Source organism: Triticum urartu, chromosome 2 (assembly GCF_003073215.2).
Source record: "Triticum urartu cultivar G1812 chromosome 2, Tu2.1, whole genome shotgun sequence".
Taxonomy (NCBI): domain Eukaryota; kingdom Viridiplantae; phylum Streptophyta; class Magnoliopsida; order Poales; family Poaceae; genus Triticum; species Triticum urartu.
Window position 1 is genome coordinate 699,703,006 of NC_053023.1, and position 10,103 is coordinate 699,713,108.

Here is a 10,103-nt window from a genome sequence, read left to right on the forward strand (position 1 = left end):
ACACCTAAAAGCCAAAGCTTGGGGATGCCCCGGAAGGCATCCCCTCTTTCGTCTACTTCTATCAGTAACTTTACTTGGAGCTATATTTTTATTCGCCACATGATATGTGTTTTGCTTGGAGCGTCTTGTATGAGTTGAGTCTTTGCTTGTTAGTTTACCACAATCATCCTTGATGTACACACCTTTTGAGAGAGCCATACATGATTAGTAATTTCTTAGAATAATCTATGTGCTTCGCTTATATCTTTTGAGTTATATAATTTTGCTCTAGTACTTCACTTATATCTTTTAGAGCACGGTGGTGGATTTGTTTTATAGAAACTATTGATCTCTAATGCTTCACTTAGATTATTTTGAGAGTCTTAAATAGCATGGTAATTTTCTTAAAATCCTAATATGCTTGGTATACAAGATTAATAATAAAACTTTCTTATGAGTGTGTTGAATACTATGATAAGTTTGATACTTGATAATTGTTTTGAGATATGGAGATGGTGATATTAAAGTCATGCTAGTTGAGTAGTTGTGAATTTGAGAAATACTTGTGTTGAAGTTTGTGATTCTCGTAGCATGCACGTATGGTGAACCATTATGTGATGAAGTCGGAGCATGATTTATTTTTTGATTGTCTTCCTTATGAGTGGCGGTCGGGGACGAGCGATGGTCTTTTCCTACCAATCTATCCCCCTAGGAGCATGCGCGTAATACTTTGCTTTGATAACTTGTAGATTTTTGCAATAAGTATATAAGTTCTTTATGACTAATGTTGAGTCCATGGAATGTGCACACTCTCACCCTTCCACCTTTGCTAACCTCTCTAATACCGCGCACCTTTCGCCGGTATCATACACCCACCATATACCTTCCTCAAAACAGCCACCATACCTACCTATTATGGCATTTCCATAGCCATTCCGAGATATATTGCCATACAAATTTCTACCGTTTTGTTTATTATGACACACTCCATCATTGTCATATTGCTTAGCATGATCATGTAGTTGACATCGTATTTGTGGCAAAGCCACCATTCATAATTCTTTCATACATGTCACTCATGCATCATTGCATATCCCGATACACCGCCGGAGGTATTCACATAGAGTCATATTTTGTTCTAAGTATCGAGTTGTAAATGTTGAGTTGTAAGAAAAATAAAAGTGCGATGATCATCATTATTAGAGCATTGTCCCAGTGAGGAAAGGATGATGGAGACTATGATTCCCCCACAAGTTGGGATGAGACTCCGGACGAAAAATAAATAAAAGAGGCCAAAGAAGCCCAAATAAAAAAAAGAGAAAGAAAAGAGGCCATAAAAAAGAGAAAAGGCCCAAATTAAAAAAAATATGAGAGAAAAAGAGAGAAAGGACAGTGTTACTATCCTTTTACCACACTTGTGCTTCAAAGTAGCACCATGATCTTCATAGTAGAGAGTCTCTCATTTATCACTTTCATATACTAGTGGGAATCTTTCATTATAGAACTTGGCTGGTATATTCCAATGATGGGCTTCCTCAAATTGCCCTAGGTCTTCATGAGCAAGCAAGTTGGATGCACACCCACTTAGTTTCTTTTTGAGCTTTCATATACTTATAGCTCTAGTGCATCCGTTGCATGGCAATCCCTACTCAGTCACATTGATATCTATTGATGAGCATCTCCATAGCCCGTTGGTACGCCTAGTTGATGTGAGACTATCTTCCCCTTTTTGTCTTCTCCACAACCACCAGTCTATTCCACCTATAGTGCTATATCCATGGCTCACGCTCATGTATTGCGTGAAGATTGAAAAAGTTTTGAGAATGTCAAAAGTATGAAACAATTGCTTGGCTTGTCATCGGGGTTGTGCATGATTTAAATATTTTGTGTGGTGAAGATAGAGCATAGCCATACTATATGATTTTGTAGGGATAACTTTCTTTAACCATGTTATTTTCAGAAGACATAATTGCTTTGTTAGTATGCTTTATTATTTTTATGTCAATATGAACTTTTGTCTTGAATCTTTCGGATCTGAATATTCATACCACAATTAAGAAGAATTACATTAAAATTATGCCAAGTAGCACTCCGCATCAAAAATTCTGTTTTTATCATTTACCTACTCGAGGACGAGCAGGAATTAAGCTTGGGGATGCTTGATATGTCTCCAACGTATCTATAATTTTTGATTGCTCCATGCTATATTATCTACTGTTTTGGACATTATTGGGATTTATTATCCACTTTTATATTATTTTTGGGACTAACCTATTAACCAGAGGCCCAGCCCAGAATTGCTGTTTTTTGCCTGTTTTAGGGTTTCGAAGAAAAGGAATATCAAACGGAGTCATGAAACCTTCGGGAACGTGATTTTCTCAACGAACAAGACCCGGGAGACTTGGACCCTATGTCAAGGCACAAGAGAGGAGGCCACGAGGTAGGGAGGCACGCCCACCCCCACTAGGCGTGCCCTCCACCCTCGTGGGCCCCCTGTTGCTCCACCGACGTACTCCTTCCTCCTATATATACCTACGTACCCCCAAACGATCAGATACGGAGCCAAAAAACCTAATTCCACCGCCGCAACTTTCTGTATCCACGAGATCCCATCTTGGGGCCTATTTCGGAGCTCCGCCAGAGGGGGCATCGATCACGGAGGGCTTCTACATCAACACCATAGCCCCTCTGATGAAGTTTGAGTAGTTTACTTCAGACCTACGGGTCCATAGTTAGTAGCTTGATGGCTTCTTCTCTCTTTTTGGATCTCAATACAAAGTTCTCCCCCTCTCTTGTGGAGATCTATTCGATGTAATCTTCTTTTTGCGGTGTGTTTGTTGAGACGGATGAATTGTGGGTTTATGATCAAGTCTATCTATGAACAATATTTGAATCTTCTCTGAATTCTTTTATGTATGATTGGTTATCTTTGCAAGTCTCTTCGAATTATCAGTTTGGTTTGGCCTACTAGATTGATCTTTCTTGCAATGGGAGAAGTGCTTAGCTTTGGGTTCAATCTTGTGGTGTCCTTTCCCGGTGACAGTAAGGGCAGCAAGGCACATATTGTATTGTTTCCATCGAGGATAACAAGATCGGGTTTTCTTCATATTGCATGAGTCTATCCCTCTACATCATGTCATCTTGCTTAAGGCGTTACTCTGTTTCTAACTTAATACTCTAGATGCATGCTGGATAGCGGTCGATGAGTGGAGTAATAGTAGTAGATGCAGGCAGGAGTCGGTCTACTTGTCTCGGACGTGATGCCTATATACATGATCATACCTAGATATTCTCATAACTATGCTCAATTCTGTCAATTGCTCAACAGTAATTTGTTCACCCACCGTAGAATACTTATGCTCTTGAGAGAAGCCACTAGTGAAACCTATGGCCCCCGGGTCTATCTTTATCATATTAATCGCCTACTACTTAGTTATTTCCTTTGCTATTTACTTTGCCTTTATTTTACTTTGCATCTTTATCATAAAAATACCAAAAATATTATCTTATCATATCTATCAGATCTCACTCTCGTAAGTGGCCTTATAGGGATTGACAACCCCTATTTGCATTGGTTGCGAGGATTTATTTGTTTTGTGCAGGTACGAGGGACTCGCGCGTAGCCTCCTACTGGATTGATACATTGGTTCTCAAAAACTGAGGGAAATACTTACGCTACTGTGCTGCATCATCCCTTCCTCTTCGGGGAAAACCAACGCAGTGCTCAAGAGGTAGCGGGAGACAACGCACAAGTCACCGAATACCTGCACAAACAATCAAATAACTTGCACCCAATAAGATAAAGGGGTTGTCAATCCCTTCACGGTTACTTGCAAAAGTGAGATATGATAGAGATAGATAAATAGTAAAATAAATATTTTTGGTTTATAGATCAGAAAGTAAAAGATTGCAAAATAGTAGATCGGAAACTTATATGATGGAAAGTAGAACCGGGGCCATAGGTTTCACTAGAGGCTTCTCTCAAGATAGAAAATAATACGGTGGGTGAACAAATTACTTCCGAGCAATTGATAGAAAAGTGCAAAGTTATGACGATATCTAAGGAAATGATCATGAATATAGGCATCATGTCCGTGTCAAGTAGATCGAAACGATTCTGCATCTACTACTATTACTCCACACATCGACCGCTATCCAGCATGCATCTAGAGTATTAAGTTCATAAAGAATGGAGTAACGCATTAAGCAAGATGACATGATGTAGAGGAATTAACTCAAGCAATATGATGAAAATCCCATCTTTTTATCCTCGATGGCAATAATACAATATGTGCCTTGCTGCCCCTACTGTCACTGGGAAAGGACACCGCAGGATTGAACCCAAAGCTAAGAATTTCTCCCATTGCAAGAAAAAACAATCTAGTTGGCCAAACCAAACCGATAGTTCGAAGAGAATTACAAAGATATCAAATCATGCATAAAAGAATTCAGAGGAGATTCAAATAATATTCATAGATAAGCTGATCATAAATCCACAATTCATCGGATCTTCGCAAACACAACGCAAAAGAGTATTACATTGTATAGATCTCCAAGAACATCGAGGAGAACATGGTATTGAGAATCAAAGAGAGAGAAGAAGCCATCTAGCTGTGGACCCGTAGGTCTGTGGTAAACTACTCACGCTTCATCGGAAGGGCAATAGAGCTGATGTAGAAGCCCTCCATGATCGAATCCCCCTCCGGCAGGGTGCTGGAAAAGGTCCCTAGATGAGATCTCACGGGTACAGAAGGTTGTGGCAGTGGAAAAGTGTTTTCATGGATGCCTCTGTTGGTTTGGGGATATATGGGAATATATAGGTGCAAAAATTAGGTCAGGGGGTGCACGAGGGCCCCACAAGGGTGGGGGCGCGCCCTACCCCCTAGGCGCGCCCTCCGTCCTTGTGGCCGCCTTGTGGCTCCTCCGACTTCATCTCCAAGTCTCCTGGTTGTCTTCTGGTCCAAGAAAAATCACCGTAAAAGTTTTATTCCGTTTGGAATCCTTTTGGTATTCCTTTTCCTCGAAACTCAAAAAGAGGGAAAAAACAGGAACTGGCACTAGGCTCTAGGTTAATAGGTTAGTCCCAAAAATAATATAAAATAGAATATTAATGCATATAAAACATTAAAAACAGATAATATAATAGCATGGAACAATAAAAAATTATAAATATGTTGGAGACGTACAGATGCCAATCAATGTTTTGATATTATGTTGTGTTGTTTTCCTCTAGTGGTGTTATGTTAATGTTGACTACATGAAACTTCACCATCTTTGGGCCTAGGTGAAGGCATTGTGGAATTAGTTTGTAGATGATGGGTTGCGGGAGTGATAGAAACTTAAACCCTAGTTTATGAATTATTTCGCAAGGGACTGTTTTGGATCCAACTGTTTAATGCTATGGTTATATTTATCTTAATTACTTCTCTTGTAGTTGAGGATGCTTGCATGGAGAGTATAATCATAAGTAGGTATTTTTTCAAGTTAGTATAGTACCTTAGCTCTGGTCCATCCACGTAACACTTATTAAGGCAATGGACGTAAGTAGATGAATCGTGCTGAAAGTTAACTTGGTGATATTCCTCTGTGTCCTCAGTACCCGCAGACGTGCTCGGGCATGTCAGCTTTTGAGTGTCGGGATTTGGAGGGAGGTCTACGGCGGCGACATCACATTGAGGGAGGCAGCTCGGGCAAGGCAGGGCGACAAGGAGTTGCACGACAGCACCCATGAGCCGTGGATGAGGGGGAAGCTAGCAGGCGGTTGAGTCGCTTCGGGAAGGACGATCATGGGGAGGAAGAGACAGATAGCGATTGATTTTGACTTTTCTTTTTTAAGCAACTGGTGCATAGGTGGCCCTTTTGTTTCTGTTTACTATCTCACATGAAACTAAAAAAACAAATCTTCATGTCTATCAAGGAATCTGTTGCTAGGTGCTACCTCTTGAGCACTGCGTTGGTTTTCCCTTGAAGAGGAAGGGTGATGCAGCAAAGTAGCATAAGTATTTCCCTTGGTTTTTGAGAACCAATGTATCAATCCAGTAGGAGATCACGCTCGAGCCCTAGGCACCTACACAAACAAGTAAAACCTTGCAACCAACACGATAAAGGGGTTGTCAATCCCTTCACGCTCACTTACGAGAGTGAGATCTGATATATATGATAAGATAATATTTTTGGTATTTTTATGATAAAGAGAAATAAAGATGCAAAGTAAAATAAACGGCAATATAAATAGCTAAGTGTTGGAAGATTAATATGATGGACGATAGACCCCGGGGCCATAGGTTTCACTAGTGGCTTCTCTCAAGAGCATAAGTATTACGGTGGGTAAACGAATTACTGTCGAGCAATTGATAGAATTGAGCATAGTTATGAGAATATCTAGGTATGATCATGTATATATGCATCATGTCCGTGACAAGTAGACCGAAATGATTCTGCATCTACTACTATTACTCCACACATCGACCGCTATCCAGCATGCATCTAGAGTATTAAAAGAACAGAGTAATGCTTTAAGTAAGATGACATGATGTAGAGGGATAAACTCATGCAATATGATGTAAACCCCATCTTTATATCCTCGATGGCAACAATACAATACGTGCCTTGCCGCCCCTGCTGTCACTGGGAAAGGACACCGCAAGATTGAACCCAAAGCTAAGCACTTCTCCCATTGCAAGAAAGATCAATCTAGTAGGCCAAACCAAACTGATAATTCCAAGAGACTTGCAAAGATAAACCAATCATACATAAAATAATTCAGAGAAGAATCAAATATTGTTTATAGATAATCTGGATCATAAACCCATAATTCATTGGATCTCGACAAACACACCACAAAAGAAGATTACATCGAATAGATCTCCAAGAGAATCGAGGAGAACTTTGTATTGAGATCCAAATAGAGAGAAGAAGCCATCTAGCTAATAACTATGGACCCGAAGGTCTAAAGTAAACTACTCACACATCATCGGAGAGGCCATGGAGTTGATGTAGAGGCCCTCCGTTATCAATGCCCCCTCCGGCGGAGCTCCGGAAAAGGCCCCGAGATGGATCTCTCGGGTACAGAAGGTTGCGGCAGTGGAATTAGGTTTTCATGGTGCTCCTGGATGTTTGGGGGTACGTGGATATATATAGGAGGAAGAAGTACATCGGTGGAGCATCGAGGGGCCCACAAGGGTGGAGGGCGCGCCCAGGGGTGGTAGGTGCGCCCCCTGCCTCGTGCCCTCCTCGATCGTTTCTTGACACCCACTCCAAGTTTCCTGGATCACGTTTGTTGAGAAAATCACGTTCCCGAAGGTTTCATTCCGTTTGGACTCCGTTTGATATTCCTTTTCTTCGAAACCCTAAAATAGGCAAAAACATCAATTTGGGCTGGGCCTCTGGTTAGTAGTTAGTCCCAAAAATGATATAAAAGTGTAAAATAAGGCCCATTAACATCCAAAATAGATAATATAATAGCATGGAGCAATCAAAAATTATAGATACGTTGGAGACGTATCAAGCATCCCCAAGCTTAATTTCTGCTCGTCCTCGAGTAGGTAAATGATAAAAGAAGAATTTTTGATGTGGAATGCTTTCTAACATATTTCTCAATGTAATTTTTCTTTATTGTGGCATGAATGTTCAGATCCGAAAGATTCAAGATAAAAGTTTAATATTGACATAAAAAATAATACTTCAAGCATACTAACTAAGCAATTATATCTTCTCAAAAGAACATGGCCAAAGAAAGTTATCCCTACAAAATCATATAGTCTGGCTATGCTCTATCTTCACCACAAGAAATATTTAAATCATGCACAACCCCGATGACAAGCCAAGCAATTGTTTCATACTTTTGATGTTCTCAAACTTTTTCAATCTTGACGCAATATATGAGCGTGAGCCATGGATATAGCACTATATGTGGAATAGAGTGGTGGTTGTGGAGAAGACAAAAAGGAGAAGATAGTCTCACATCAACTAGGCGTATCAACGGGCTATGGAGATGCCCATCAATAGATATCAATGTGTGTGAGTAGGGATTGCCATGCAACAGATGCACTAGAGCTATAAGTATATGAAAGCTCAACAAAAGAAACTAAGTGGGTGCATCCAACTCGCTTGCTCATGAAGACCTAGGGCATTTTGAGGAAGCCCATCATTGGAATATACAAGCCAAGTTCTATACTGAAAAATTCCCACTAGTATATGAAAGTGATATCATAGGAGACTCTCTATCATGAAGATCATGGTGCTACTTTGAAGCACAAGTGTGGAAAAAGGATAGTAGCATTGTCCCTTCTCTCTTTTTCTCTCATTTTTTGGGCATTCTTCTTTTTATGGCCTTTCTCTTTTTTTTCCGGAGTCTCATCCCGACTTGTGGGGGAATCATAGTCTCCATCATCCTTTCCTCACTGGGACAATGCTCTAATAATGATGATCATCACACTTTACAACTCAGGAATTACAACTTGTTACTTAGAACAAAATATGACTCTATGTGAATGCCTCCGGCGGTGTACTGGGATGTGCAATGATGCATGAGTGACATGTATGAAGAATTATGAACGGTGGCTTTGCCACAAATACGATGTCAACTACATGATCATGCAAGCAATATGACAATGATGAAGCATGTCATAATAACGGAACGGTGGAAAGTTGCATGGCAATATATATCGGAATGGCTATGGAAATGCCATAATAGGTTGGTATGGTGGCTGTTTTGAGGAAGGTATATGGTGGGTTTAAGGTACTAGCGAAAGTTGCGCTATACTAGAGAGGCTAGCAATGGTGGAAGGATGAGAGTGCGTATAATCCATGGACTCAACATTAGTCATAAAGAACTCACATACTTATTGCAAAAATCTATTAGTTATCAAAACAATGTATTACGCGCATGCTCCTTGGGGGATATATTGGTAGGAAAAGACCATCACTCGTCCCCGACCGCCACTCATAAGGAAGACAATAAATAAATAAATCATGCTCCGACTTCATCACATAACGGTTCACCATATGTGCATGCTATGGGAATCACAAACTTAAAAACAAGTATTTCTCAAATTCACAACTGCTCAACTAGCATGACTCTAATATCAGCATCTCCATATCTCAAAACAATTATCAAGTATCAAACTTCTCATAGTATTCAATGCACTTCTATGAAAGTTTTTATATTATAGAAAATTTCCATGTTGTTCTAAAGGACTCTCAAAATAATATAAGTGAAGCATGAGAGATCAAAAGTTTCTATAAAACAAATCCACCACTGTGCTCTAAAAGATATAAGTCAAGAACTAGAGCAAACACTATATAGCTCAAAAGATATAAGTGAAGCACATAGAGTATTCTAATAAATTTCAAATCATGTGAGTCTCACTGAAAAGGTGTGTACAACAAGGTTGATTGTGGTAAACTAAAAAGCAAAGACTCAAATCATACAAGACGCTCCAAGCAAAACACATATCATGTGGTGAATAAAAATATAGCTCCAAGTAAAGTTACCGATAGACGGAGTCGAAAGAGGGGATGCCTTCCGGGGCATCCCCAAGCGTAGGCTTTTTGGTGTCCTTGAATTTTACCTTGGAGTGCCATGGGAATCCCCAAGCTTAGGCTCTTTCCACTCCTTATTCCATAATCCATCAAATCTTTACCCAAAACTTGAAAACTTCACAACACAAAACTCAAAATAGAAAATCTCATGAGCTCCGTTAGCGAAAGAAAACAAAACACCACTTCAAGGTACTGTAATGAACTCATTCTTTATTTATATTGGTGTTGAAACTACTGTATTCCAACTTCTCTATGGTTTATAAACTCTTTTACTAGCCATAGATTCATCAAAATAAGCAAACAACACAAGAATAACAGAATTTGTCAAAAACAGAACAGCCTGTAGTAATCTGTAGCTAACACAACTTATGGAACCCCCAAAATTCTAAAATAAATTTCTGGACGTGAGGAATTTATCTATTAATCATCTTCAAAAATAATTAACTAAATAGCACCTTCCAAATAAAAATGGCAGCAATTCTCGTGAGCGCTAAAGTTTCTGTTTTTTAGAGCAAGGTCAAAAAGACTTTCCCAAGTCTTCCCAACGGTTCTACTTGGCACAAACACTAATTAAACACAAA